Here is a 15,212-nt window from a genome sequence, read left to right on the forward strand (position 1 = left end):
ATATATTTTTTAAATTCTAATGTAGTATATACTATATATATAGTGTATATATATTATTTAACGTATTTATAATGTATATAGGTGGGTATATGTAATGTATATTGAAAGAAAGTTTTTTATTTATATATTTTTTACCGGGTTTGGTCGATTTTTTAACCTGGTTTGACCGATTTTTTAACTGAATTTGATCAGATTTTGGTGGGATTGACTGTGTTGGGTTAAGTGGGCCGGGTTAGGGTGGGTTTTAATTTTTTTACTGTTGGACCCGGCCCGGCCCGGCCCACTTAGCCCCCAACCCGAACCCGACCCGGCTCGGCCCTCAACTCGATTAAATAACACGGGCCGATTTCGGGCTGTCCCGGCCCGGCCCACTTGACAGCCATACCGGAACCACAATATGCCTCCACCGATCTCACAAATCAACCCAATTCCACATGTCCCCTAATTTCTAATGAAGCTCAAACCCAAGTCAATCTATCTGTTCATCCCATGCAACCAGCCAAATCCTAAAATACCCATATCCTTAACCCCGTTATGAATAGCAATTATCCGACTCCGACACTTTTGAAGGTTTCATCCAACTATGACCGATATGTTAGGGGAAACAAATCAAATGTCCCCAATTCTAGATACTACTCCAAATCGCCTCTACCTGTCCTAATAACCAATGATTCATTGTGGCAAAATCAAGACCAATCTCAATTTAATAGAACCTCTCCTAAAAATTCTCAAAATAGCAATAATTCCCTCATCAGACCAAATAATACCATCTCTAAGCCTTCATTCGCATCCACTGTCTCCGCTTCTCTAGCTTCTAGCATGAGTGGTAAAACTCCCGTTAATATTACTCATGGCCTTCATATGGGGAAACCTGCTATATACTTCAATGCGTAAGACTACTTTGTCAACTTGGCATAGGATTGTCGTCTAACTATTGCTGGAAAATTTACTAGGGGAAAGCCTAATATGGATGAACTGATAAAGCTTTTTGTAAGTCATGTTCCTTTAAAAGGCACTGCTAAGATAGCTTATTTCGATCCCAACCATGTCTACATTGATTTTACTATTGAAGAGGATTTTTATCATATTTATTTCGAATCTTTTATCACGTTAGGATCTTATATTATGAAAATCATTAGATGGACTCCGGATTTTGGCCTGAAAATGAAACATCGTTAGCACCGGCCTGGATTCTAATCCATCAACTCCCCTGGCACCTTTTTAGATGGGATATCATGTCTAGTATGGTGAGCTCTATTGGTACTTGTTCGAAATCCCGTAGTAATGTTGCTAAAATTAAAGTGGAGATTGACCTTTTTAAGCCTAGATGGGACCAAATATAGGTTGGTTTTAAGAGACTGGACACGGACATTGAAGATGGATATTGGCTAGATGTGGAATATGAGGGTGTGCCAACTTATTGTTCTTATTGCTCGATACAAGGCCACTCGATCACCTCCTGTCGAAGAAAAAATAGAGATGAGGATCTGAAGAAAAAAGTGGACAAGGATTCAAAATCGAAAGAGGTGGTAACAAACCAAGAACAAGAAAAGGATTAATGGCAAATTCCAAAGAATCTCAAAAGATCTCATCGCTATTCCAAAAATTTGTCTCAACAAAAGTCCTCTGGGATAGTGATGGATCAAAGCAACAATACTCGCAATGTCGTCCCACATCAAAATGTGCAACACAAGGTCATGGAAGGTCAAACATCCACTGGAACAAATGTCGACAAAGAAAAAAATGTGGATAAAGTCCCTCACAACCATAAAAATGCCAACAAGCCTAGCTCTAAAAAGAAGGTTCATTGGCAACCTCAACTCACTCAAAATCAAGTTATCACTAAGGAAAAACTGACTGCCCCTTCATCAATAAATAACCAATCTCAAAGCAATATCCCCATTACCACACAAACCACATCCACTCCAAATCAATCACAACAAAATTCAACTAATACTCAACCTATTCAAATCTTTCAAAAAAATAGCAGCATTCTTCCAGTTAATCCTACTCCCAATCCAGTGAAGCCAACTCAGGGTTCCGGTGCACCCGAAAACCCCACAAAACCGTTACTATTTCTAGCTCCACTCAAACAGAGAACAAAATTCAAAACCCCCCTGACCTAATCAACGTTCAAACTTGAAATGACCGCATCAACAATGAGAATGAAAATAAAACTGATTATGAATCTGAAAATGCATCAGATTTGGATTTTGATGGCTCAGTTGAAGGTTGCTTCTCCAGCAAAAGTATTGAGGAAATTGTTAGTGATTCTGATAGTAGTTTTGCTAGCATGGAAGATAACTCAGCCCCTATTGATGAATTTGAAAACAAGAAAGACAAAACTTCTTACCAAAAACAATTGGTCATTGAGGAAGTTGCCCAAGCTTTTGAGGATATCTCAGAAAAATAAAACCTTTCACCGAGAGATACAACATCCACCAGAAAAGACACCAACTTGGGTAGAGGAAAAAGAATTAAAACATAAAAAAAATCCTTCTGTGTCTTCATCACAGAACAAAGATGACTCTTCAATATCATTTTAATGATTAAGTCTTTAATTTGAAATACTAGAGGCATCAAATCTCAAGGTGCCTTTGACCGATTAAAGCTTCTCAAAAGAACTCACAAACTTCAATTCATTGCTATCATGAAACCTCTTTGTCGAAGGAATAAGCTTGATAAGTGCAGAAGAGGTCTTGGTTATGATTTTGCTTACTCTAACTGCAACAATAAAGTTTGGATATTTTATGACAACCATCTTCAATGCTCTATCATTCAAGACATGACTCAACATCTTACATGTCTTATTGATCAACAGAGGGATGATATCTACCTTACTTTGATTTAAACTAAATGTAAGGCCCATATCAGTGATACGAGAAAAAAAATGAAAACATAAAATCAGTCCACAAAATAGAAGAAATCCGTGAACCCTTTTGGAGACAAGTCTCGGCTTTCCAAGAACACAATAACAAGATGATAACAAAGTATTTATTACACCAAATCAGCGGACAACAAACTAGATTAAGAACATAAGATGATGAACAAGAAGACACAAATTCAGATTTAACAATAACAACAAGAACACAAGATTACAACACAAACACTTAATAAGATTACAAGAAGGTAAAAGGATAAATAGTTAGACAAATTGAAGGTATAATCTTAAAAACCCAAAAGCCTATTCACTCTTAGACCTTTAACATCACACAAAACAAATACCTAACTCTTACGTTGGCATAAGAGTGACCTCGATCTCCTAAGCATTCAACGTTTTCAAGCTTGAGTCCAACACAAGTAATCCACACTCAATGTTGATTTTCCTAGTTACAAGTTTCGGCCATGGAGGCCTTTCTCACAAGAGAGAGAGTTTCAAGTGTTACAAATTCAATATTCAACAAAAACTAATGACTAAAACCTTACATCATTCTATTTATAGTGTATTACAAATAATAGGTAAAATGACCAAAAGGCCCTTTTTATGAAATGTGACCAAGGGCGCCCTTGGAGTGCAAGTTTAGGGTCGGTTTTGGTGTGATCCAAGGTCTTCTCCATACTTTATTTGAACGCTTTATTGGACGGGTCCAATGCTTTCTCATATACGTGCATCCTCGTGGTCGTACCCATATCATCTTTCCCTTCTTAAAAAAGGATTCGACCTTTAATCTGTACCTCGCAAAATCAAGAGAAGACAACAAGCACACATCTTCAAGACATAAGGGGTTAGGGTAAGTGAAATGCACACATCATATTGTATGCCTAGGGGGGTACAAATTTGGAGTATATCCATGGGTCCTTTGTGTTGAACATAAAAAGCTTAGTACAAAAGACACAAAGGAAGTGGTCATCATCTTCAAAAAGAGATAAGGAAGAACTTTGTATTCCTTCATTAGCACCCACAACCAAACATTGCTTGTCGTCTTGACCAAGCATTAAGTGGGGAGTGTAGAGATTTTCACATTCCAAAAGGGTGTCGGGATCAAATGGAAAAATTAGCCAAGGGCCTAAGCCGAGGCTAGCACTCCCTTCCCCTAGAATGTCACTCCCACACTCACACACAAAAATATTTTCATACACATGGTCTCTATGAACAAAACTAATTGCAATGCTTTTACCACACAAGATGTTCAAAGAGTCATGTGCATTATCAAGATCAATTCTATAGAGATCATCACTAACTTGAGAATTTTTAAGCATACTATTCACATGCTCAAGTAGTGAACTACATTTAAGAGTAAATTGATCATCATGCACACCAAGAGTACTCATTTCTGAGACTCACATTCCTTGCCCATAAGAGTACTCTCATCTTCCAAGAGAGATTTCCATCTTTAGGAGGAATATTATCACATCATAATGGGTTAGCATATTGGCTATAACCTTCAAGGCAAGCTATACCATCATTTTCACCACTAGGTTCATTAGGAGTATTTATATCATCTTCAACCAAAACATTTAACTTAGAGAGAGCATGACCTATCTCACGGACAGATTTAGAACTAGCAAGTGCTTCGCTCTCTATAAGTTCACTATCAAGTACTAAAGATGTTTCAATCTTCTCTTTACCTTGGTGTTGGTCGGGGTAGCCTACCTCTTTCTTCGGGAAGCTCTCGGTACAAGGTGTTTGGACAAGGGAAGTTGGATTTTGTGGGATAGGTTTAGGTAACAATTGGCGTAGCCTTTCCACGTGTCATTTCATTTCTTCAATATCGTCATTGATGCGATCAAACGTGGCATCAAGATTAGTGGCAGCCATGGTACCTAAAGCTAAGGACAACAACAAACAACAAAACAAACTTGTTAGTTCAAAATGCCTTACCAAACTCTCACTCTCGGTTTTACCTCACACTTGGTTTCACAAGTGTTGAAAGTCGTCTTGTACTTCGTGAGTGATTGAGGGTTGAGTCTACTCTTTTTTAGAATGGATTTTCGTTTTAGTTGACTCAAAGAAAATTTATTTATGGACTTAAACCAACAAGATACAACGAATTCACAAAAGAGAAAAGCACACAACGAACGTTTAACACGAATGAATGAATACAAAGAGTAACTAACAATCTAGTAGATGAGTACTAGTTTGCCAATTAGTATTGGAACCAATGAAATTGAAACTAAGGAACAACAAAAGGAAACTAAGAAATCTAAAATTTGAGCTTAAATATGTTGCGTGAACAGTAACAATAATGACGTGGCATCACGTAATTGGTTGCGGTTTATAATAATTTTTTTTTGTTGTCCGATTTCAAGTCTTAGTCAATTTACAATTTAGGAATTGGTGGAATTTGTTTTAAGGAGGAAAATTCAAATAAGTCTTGGAGCCTTTTCAAAGTCAAGTTTTCAAAACTGACTTTCTTGTACTTCTCCTTATAACATGGACCCTTGTTTTATGGAAATTTGTTGGAAAGTGGTTGAGATGTGATTGACTATTTGATGAGTGATGTGACGTCTTTCAAGACTAACAAAGCTTCAACCCTTTTTCCTTCACCTTTATAGATCTAATGTTCACTTTATATTAACAAGCTATGAAGGTTGTGAAGAACTTCAAGAACAACATCAACAATCACCAAGAACAACCAACAACAATCTCCAAAAATACCACAATTTTCACACGGCTAACTTCTAATTTTCTCAATACAATACTTCAATACTTGGCCAAGACAACTACAATTTCAATAAAATGGTTCTTAGGCCACCAATGAACAACAATATCACGTGGACAAGCTTAGAACAACAACAAAATGAAGACCACAAGGCCAAAACAGTCCACCACAATAATGTTTCAACAACAATTCGGCCAAGCCTTATGTTCACGAAAACAACACCAACAATGTAAGCTCAAACTTAGATTTAGACTCAAGAGTGTTAGAGATGAAAAAAACTAACACTAGAAATAACAAAACAAGTAAAAATATCGGCCAAGACACAACAATAACACAATTTCGGCCAAGAACACAAAATGGACAGATTTGCTTCTTTTTGATTTTTCAGTTTTCTAACACTTTTTTTTAATTTTCTATCAAGAAAGCCCCAGATTGATCTTGTAGGAATAAGATCAAGCCATGCTTTGATGCCAAATGATACGAGAAAAATAATGAAAACACAAAATCAGTCCAAAAACAGTTCACAAAATGAAAGAAATCCGTGAACCCTTTTGGAGACAAGTCTTGACTTTCCAAGAATACAATAACAGGAAGATAACATGATATTTATTACATCAAATCAGCGAACAATAAATTAGATTAAGAACATAAGATGATGAACAAGAAGACACAAGATTCAAATTTAACAATAACAACAAGAACACAAGATTACAATACAAACACTAAATAAGATTACAAGAAGGTAAAAGGATAAATAGTTAGACAAATTGAAGGTATAATCTTAAAAACCCAAGAGCCTATTCACTCTTAGACCTTTAACATCACACAAAACAAATACCTAACTCTTACGTTGGCACAAGAGTGACCTCGATCTCCCAAGCATCCAACGTTTCCAAGCTTGAGTCCAACACGAGTGAATCCACACTCAATGTTGATTTCCCTAGTTACAAGTTTCGACCATGGGGCCTTTCTCACAAGAAAGAGAGTTTCAAGTGTTACAACTTCAATATTCAACAAAAACTAATGACTAAAACCGTACATCATTCTATTTATAGTGTATTACAAATAATAGGTAAAATGATCAAAAGGCCCCTTTAATGAAATATGACCAAGGGCACCCTTGGAGTGCAAGTTTAGGGTCGGTTTTGGCGTGATCCAAGTTCTTCTCCAGACTTCATTAGGATGCTTTATTGGACTGGTCTAATGCATTCTCACATACGTGCATCCTCGTGGTCGTACCCGTATCACTCAGGGAACCTTTATGGGATAGTTTGAAAAACTTTGCCAATGGTGTCAATTTCCCTTGGCTTGTAGCCGGTGACTTTAACTTTATTCTTGCTCCTGAGGAAAAAAAAAGGAGGTAAAGCTCACAATATGAATAAGAGTTTTCCTTTTGCTAATTGCATTAGTGACTGTTCCCTTATGGATATTAGATATAGTGGGTCACCATTTACTTAGTGCAACGGTAGAGCTCCTAGAAAGAGAATTTGGGCTAGACTTGACAGGGTTTTACCAACACCCTTTGGCTATAAAAATATGGTGACACTAATGTAACTCATTTGGTCAGAACTGGTTTTGACCATGCTCCTCTTTTGACCTCAATCTCCAATCCACAACTTGCGCCAAAGAAATATTTTAAATTTCTTGATCTGTGGACTAAACAAGATGGGTTTATGCAAGTAGTTGAACAATCCTGGGATACTCAAGTCAAAGGTGGTTCGATGTGGAAGTTTTATTTGAAACTCAAAAATATTAGCAGAAATCTATCTCACTGGTCTAAAAACACTTTAGGCAACATTTTTTATAAGACCGAAAACCTTTAAGAAAAACTGGAGAAAATAGAATAATTGTGCATCAGTGATAACTCTGAAGCCAATAGAATGCAGTATAACAACATCAATGCTCAGCTGATTAGACATTAAAAATGAAGAAGTATTTTTAAAACAGAAGGCAGGTCTTAAATGGTTTACTGATGGAGACAACAATACCAATTTTTTTCACTCTATTATCAATTCTAGAAGAAAAAGACTTTTTCTTTCAAGGATTAAAAAAGAAGATAACTCGTGAATTGAAGGCACTAATAACATTGCTGAAGAAGTCATCAACTACTATGAAAAACATTTCACCCATGAACAAACCAACATTGATTTGTCTATCCTTAAACACTTGCCAAGGGTTATCGATGAGACCGATAATTCAATTCTTTGTATTACTCCATCTATGGATGAGCTCAAGAAAGTGGTATTCTCCATGAATCCCAATAGTGCCTCAGGTCCAGGTAGCCTATCAGGTAAGTTTTTTCAGCATTGTTGGCAAATTATTGCTAATGACTTATATGATGTTATTCTTGATTTTTTTTCTAGGTAAATCTCTCCCTAGTACTTTCACTCATACTTGACTTATTTTGATCCCTAAAATAGACAACCCCCAATAATTTACTGATCTCAGGCATATTAGTCTTAGCAACTTTATCTTCAAAGTTATTTTTAAATTGATTAACAATAGGCTAGCCCCTCTAATGAATGAAATTATCTCTCTTAATCAAACTGGTTTTATTAAGGATAGATCTATTGCTGATAATATCATGCTTACTCAAGATTTGGTCCACAATATCAGAAGGCCTAACATTAATGGTAATGTTGTTTTCAAGCTTGATATGGTCAAAGCCTTTGATAGAGTCTCCTGGGACTATCTTTGCCATAGTTTGAGACATTTGGATTTTTGTGAACAATGGATTGATATGATCCTTAGACTTATCTCTAATAATTGGTATTTCATTATCATCAATGGTTTGAGACATGGTTTCTTTAACTCTTCTAGAGGACTTAAGCAAGGTGATCCTCTTTCCCCTTCTCCTTTTTTAATTGACGCTGAGCTTCTAGTAAGAATTATGAATCAGTTGCATGTTGATAATTTCATTCCTTATTCTGTTAATCCTGGAAGTCCTCTTATTACTCACCTCACTTATGCTGATGATACTATATTATTTTCATCTGGAGATACCCCTTCTATTACTATCATGAAGAAAATTTTAGATTTTTATGAGCAGGTTTCTGGTTACCTCGTCAATAAAAAGAAATCTACTTTTTTAGTTTCACCTAGAACCCCAATAGGAGTTATTGATGATATTAAGATAATCACTGGGTTTGCTCATTCTTAATTTCCTTTTACTTATGTGGGTGCTCCCATATATTTGGGAAGAAAGAAAGTCACACATTTTAGCAACATGGTTGCTAAAATTGCCAATAGAACTCAAGGATGGCACGGTAAACTCCTCACTTTAGGTGGTAAAGTTGTACTCATCAGGCCAGTTCTTCATTCTATTCCTTTACATAATACCTCTGTAGTTTTTCCCCCTAAAATCACCTTGGAACAAATTGAAAAATATTTTGTCAATTTTTTCTGGGGTTGTTCCGATGGGAAAGATCACTATCATTGGATAAAATGGGCTCAATTATGTTTTTCTAAAGCGGATGGTGATATTGGTTTTAGATCTCTTCATGATATATGTATTTCTTTTGGTGCTAAATATTGGTGGAAGTTCAGAACCCATAATTCCCTTTTAAACTTGTTCTTAAATTCTAATTACTGTAAAAGGACTCATGCTATTAAGAGAACCTCTAGTTATGCTCAATCCCATATTTGGAGAAGGCTTATGGATATTAAAGATGATTGTGAAAGTTTTATCACTTGAAAAGTTGTAAAAGGTGACATCTACTTTTGGTGGGACAATTGGACCAACAAAGGAACTCTGGCCTATCTGGTAAACCATGACAACACTTCCAAGAATGTTAAAGTCTCCGATTTCTTTCAGAATAATCAGTGAGACCTTATTAAGCTCCAACAACTCCTTTCGTATGACTTGGTTATGTGCATTCAAAGAATCCCGTTCTTTCGAGATGAAAACGATCTTCCTATCTGGCTACCTAATCCTACTAGTATTTTTTCTAGCAAATCTGCTTGGCATTTTTTTAGAATGAGCAAAGGTGCTTCCTTAACCAACAGTAAGACATGGCATAACAATCTCCCCTTTAAAATTTCTTTTTTCTTGCACAGACTCCTTAATAATAAATTGTCCACTGATGATGTTGTTACAAAATTTAATGTTCATAGGCTTTCCAAATATTATTGTTGCAAAAATGGTCATAATGAGGATGTCAATCATTTATTTGGAGAAAGTGAGATTGCTACCTTCATTTGAAAATATTTCACTGATGCTTGTGGCATTCCTCATCCTCACAGTGGTAACATTAGATACAAAATTGTTAGATGGTGGTTGATTAAACCTCACAACAAAGTGCATGAGACCCTTCTTCAATGTCTTCCAATTGTTCTCACTTGAGAACTATGGAAATTCAGAAGCACTCTAAAACATGAAGGGATTAATACTACTACTACTAATTGGATAATTGACCAAGTTACCAACATGGTCCAAATGGTCCTTAATACTCAATTCTCATCCCTTTATTTTAACTCTCCTATGCCTAACATTACTTTTTTGATTGACAGCATCAAGCCTAAGCTAGATATCAAACTAGTCAGATGGATCAAACCTGTGCTTGGAGAAATTAAGCTGAATATGGATAGATGTAGCAAGGGCAACCCGAGCAGTGCAGGGGGAGGTGGCCTACTAAGGAATTACCTTGGAAAGTTGATCGTGACATTCACTGCCTACTTTGGTTCATGCTCCAATAACTTAGCTAAAATTAAGGCTATTATTATTGGAATGAAATGGTGTTTAGACAATGGGTATCGCAAAATCACTGTCGAATCCGATTCACTACCTATCATCCAGATGATCACTGAAAAACTCAAAAGCTCCTGGCAACTAAGGAATGAACTCAGGCAAATCTCGACTATGAAATCTCAAGGTCAATTTCAATTCATGCACACTCTTCGTGAAGGCAACACCACGACTGATCTCGTAAATTTGGCAGAAAGTACTAAAAGAAACACCTTCTTCAATGAGGCGACAAACTTACCAACTCAAATTATATCTACTTTGAAGAATGACATTAAAGGCTCTCCAAAATTTAGAATTCGAGTCAAGAAAGGCTCTTTCATCTTTGATCCAGGCTAAGTACTTAATTTACTACTAAGGACGCTTAGTAGCCTTTTTTTTGTGAGCTTACTTGTTAAAGGAGAGACCCTCCTATTTTATTTTGTGCTTAGATCAAATTGTATGAGTGTTCTACACTCGAACTTTGTAATCCTTGAGGTTTAAGGATATATCCACCTCTTTGTACTCCTTTTGATCTATCATAAAATAAACTCCCCATGTGGGAACCTTCACGCACACACAAAAAAGCTACTCTCTTATTAATCGTTTTAAATAATTCCAATTTCTTAAAGCAACAACCTTCCATTTTGGGGGATACATGAATTTGTGTAGTTAGGAAGGAATTACTTGAATTAGCCATACATGTATAAATTGATTTGACAAAACCATCAGGTCCAAAACTAGTTGCTCTTCTTTTTCTTTGTTTTACTTTCCCAATTGGGAAAGAGAATCACTTTAGTTATCGTATTATTTAATTTGGTCACTTAGGGGTCGTTTGAGTGTATTAAAAAAAAATAATGCTTGTATTAGTTGTGTGTATTATTATTACCTTGTTTGGTATACTTTTTTGACCTATGTATAACTAACACAAGTATTAGTTATACACTATATTGTGTATTAAGGTGTGTATTATTAATACACACCATTTTCTATGTATTAACAATGCAAAGCAATTTAACACATTACACATATATTAACTAAGTAAATGACATAATTACCCCTTAATTCTCTAGATATTTTCCGTCATTTTCCTCACTTCTCTCTGTATTGAGCCTTTTTTTTTTATACATACTTATTGCTTATTTGGGTTATCAAATGAAAATCAATGGCGCGGCAGATAACCACACTTCACAGAACTTCTCAATTTCTCTGAGCAGTGGTACGACGCTTCACAAAATTTTTAATTTCTCCGATGCCTCGACCCGTAATGGATTTTTCGACCCGAGAATGAACTCACCATGGAAAAGTAATGGTAGCCTTCAACAACAATTGAGTCTGGGTTCATTTACTTTCAAGAACAACGCCTCTAATTTGAACTGTAATCAAATGAATTTGAGATTTCTACAATAATTATTGTTGTCGCCTACCTCCTTCTTTAACTTGAAAGAGTGTGTGGAAAGTTAAAAAAGGTATTTTTGTAAGTAAATATTGTTTTATAAAAAATTAATTTTTTATATATTTTTTAATACATCGAACCAAACAATTTATTAGAAATATTGACTGCATAACTAATACCACCATAATTAATACATGCATTATTAATGTAAGCATTACTAATACACCATATTCGACATTATTCTTACACACTTTACCAAACGACCCCTTAATGTTATTTTCTCCATTATTTTTAGAATGACATCTTCATTTTTCTACATTTACATAAAAAAGTCAAGACCACGGAAAAACTATGTTCACACCATCCTCTAAGTCTCGAAACACAAAATCAGCCTCTTTAACTGTATAAGAGTAAAATTGCCTCCGATCTTCTATACATTCCGCTCGTAGAATTACACTTTTTGTTATACATATTATTAGAGATCACATGTCACATGTGTGACATTAGTGCCGTTAGTCCGACCAAATTTTCACACCAAGGGTGTGTTCGGTATGAAGAAAAATATTTTTCTATTTTTTTCATGTTCGTTTGATTAAGCAGTTTCAAAAATATTTTGCTTAAGATTTGTCCTTCGAAAGAATTTCAATATTGTAATATTTTCTTACTACACCCCCTTATCCTATTTGTTCTCATTGTTTTGTATATAATATATATAAATGCTCTTAGAAAATATTTTAATTAAAAAACAACTTATATATCCCCTCCAGGTGGCTTCAACCTATTCATTCATTTCATCTATAAATAAGATCTAACAACCATAGTCTGCTTTTTTACTCAGTTTTAATGCTAATTGTTGTTTTTCTTTGCTTTAGCAATCGAATTTGTTTGTCTTATATTATTCTATTCTGGGTTGTTTTCGACATGACTTCTTTAATTAAATTTGCTTACGTACTTGATTTTTTTACATACGTTATTATTTTAATCAAGAATTTATTGAAAGTATTTCTCTCTTTTTACTAGATAAGAGTAAGATTGCATATATCCATTCTCTTCGGATTCAAAAACAATCTCCTCAAGAATAAAAATACGTACACCTTATCCTCTTCATACTTAAACCTGTCTCTTCACGTATCATTACAAAATAAGGATAGACTACGTAAAAGGCAAAAAAAGTCTCCTTTAAGGTAAAAGGCAAGACTACGTAAACTCCCATTCACTTCAAACTCGAAACCAGTGTTTTTACCTTTCAAATAAAAAAGTAAAACAATCACATGAGAAATTTGATAATTATATAAGAATTATTAATTAGGAACCCACAAGCAAAGGTTCTTAGTGATTTATTAGGAGTGTCAAACGGGCTGGGCCAGGCCAATCCAGAATCGGCCCTTCTATTTTAACCGGGTTGAGGGCCAGTTAAGGGCTGGGTTTGGCGCTAGATGGGCCGGGCTAGGCCCAACCGTAAAAAAATTAAAACTCACCCTAACCCGGTCCACTTAACCCAACCCGGTCAAACCCACCAACATCCGGTCAAACCAGGTTAAAAACCGGTCAAACCCATTTAAAAAAAATTAAAAATCCAATATACATTATATACACTACAATTATATACACTATATACACTCCAATATACAATATATATTTTTAAAAAAATATATAAACAATTACACATATATACATACCATTCAATATATAATTATATATGACTATACGTACTACTTTAAATAAAACATATACTATAATAGTATAATATATATATATATACACTACAATATATATATATATATATATATATATATATATATATATATATATATACTAATTTATAAAACATATACACATTTATATGTTAAATATATACGCTTATAGAAGATATATACACATATATATGCACCATTCAATATTTATGTACTACTTGTCTACTTTAAATAAAACATATACTACAATATATATATATATATATATACATAGTTATATACTAATTTATAAAACATATACACATGTATACGTTAAATAAATACTACTTTAGAAGATATATAGACATATTTATGCACCATTCAATATATATGTACTGCTTTAAATAAAATATATAATACAATATACATATATATATATATATATATATATATATATATATATATATATATATATATATACAACAATATGTATATATATATATCCTTACATACTAATTTTAAAAACATATACACTTGTATACGTTAAATATATACTACTTTAGAAGATATATACACATATATACGCACCATTCAATATATATGTACTACTTTGAATAAAATACATACTACAATATATATATATATATACAACAATATGTATATATATATAGTTACATACTAATTTATAGAATATATACACTTGTATACGTTAAAGATATACATCTATAGAAGATATATACACATATATACGCACCATTCAATAATATGTACTACTTTAAATAAAGTATATACTACAATATATATATATATATACACTATATATATATATATATATATATATATATACTTATATACTAATTTATAAAACATATACACTTGTATACGTTAAAGATATAAGTCTATAGAAGATATAAACACATATATACACACCATTCAATATATATGTACTACTTTAAATAAAGTATATACAACAATATATATGTATATATATAAAGTTAATTAATAATATATTAAAAGTAAGTTTTTAATTTAAACTAGAAATTCATTTTAAATCATTTTAAATCAATATATAGGTACTACTTTAAATAAAATATATACTACAATATATATGTATATACTATGTATGTATATATATATATATGTATATATAGTTATATACTAATTTATAAAATATATACACTTGTATACGGTAAATATATACGTTTATAGAAGATATATACACATATATACGCACCATTCAATATGTATGTACTACTTTAAATTAAATATATACTACAATATACATATATATGTATTACAATGTATAGATGGTTATATTATACTAATTTATAAAACATATACACTTGTATACGTTAAATATATACATCTTTATAAGATATATACACATATATACGCACCAATCAATGTATATGTACTACTTTAAATAAAATATATACTACAATATACATACATACATATATATATATATACTACAATATGTATATATATATATATATATAGTTATATACTAATTTGTAAAACATATACACTTGTATACGTTAAATATATACGTCTAGAGAAGATATATACACATATATACACAACATTCAATATATATGTACTACTTTAAATAAATTATATACTACAATATACATATATATATATACTACAATATGTATATATATATATATATATCTAGTTATATACTAATTTGTGAAACATATATACTTGTATACATTAAATATATACACATATATACACACCATTCAATATATATGTACTATTTTAAATAAAATATGTACTACAATATACATATATATATATACACTACAATATGTATA

This window comes from Capsicum annuum, chromosome 1, assembly GCF_002878395.1.
Source record: "Capsicum annuum cultivar UCD-10X-F1 chromosome 1, UCD10Xv1.1, whole genome shotgun sequence".
Lineage (NCBI taxonomy): Eukaryota > Viridiplantae > Streptophyta > Magnoliopsida > Solanales > Solanaceae > Capsicum > Capsicum annuum.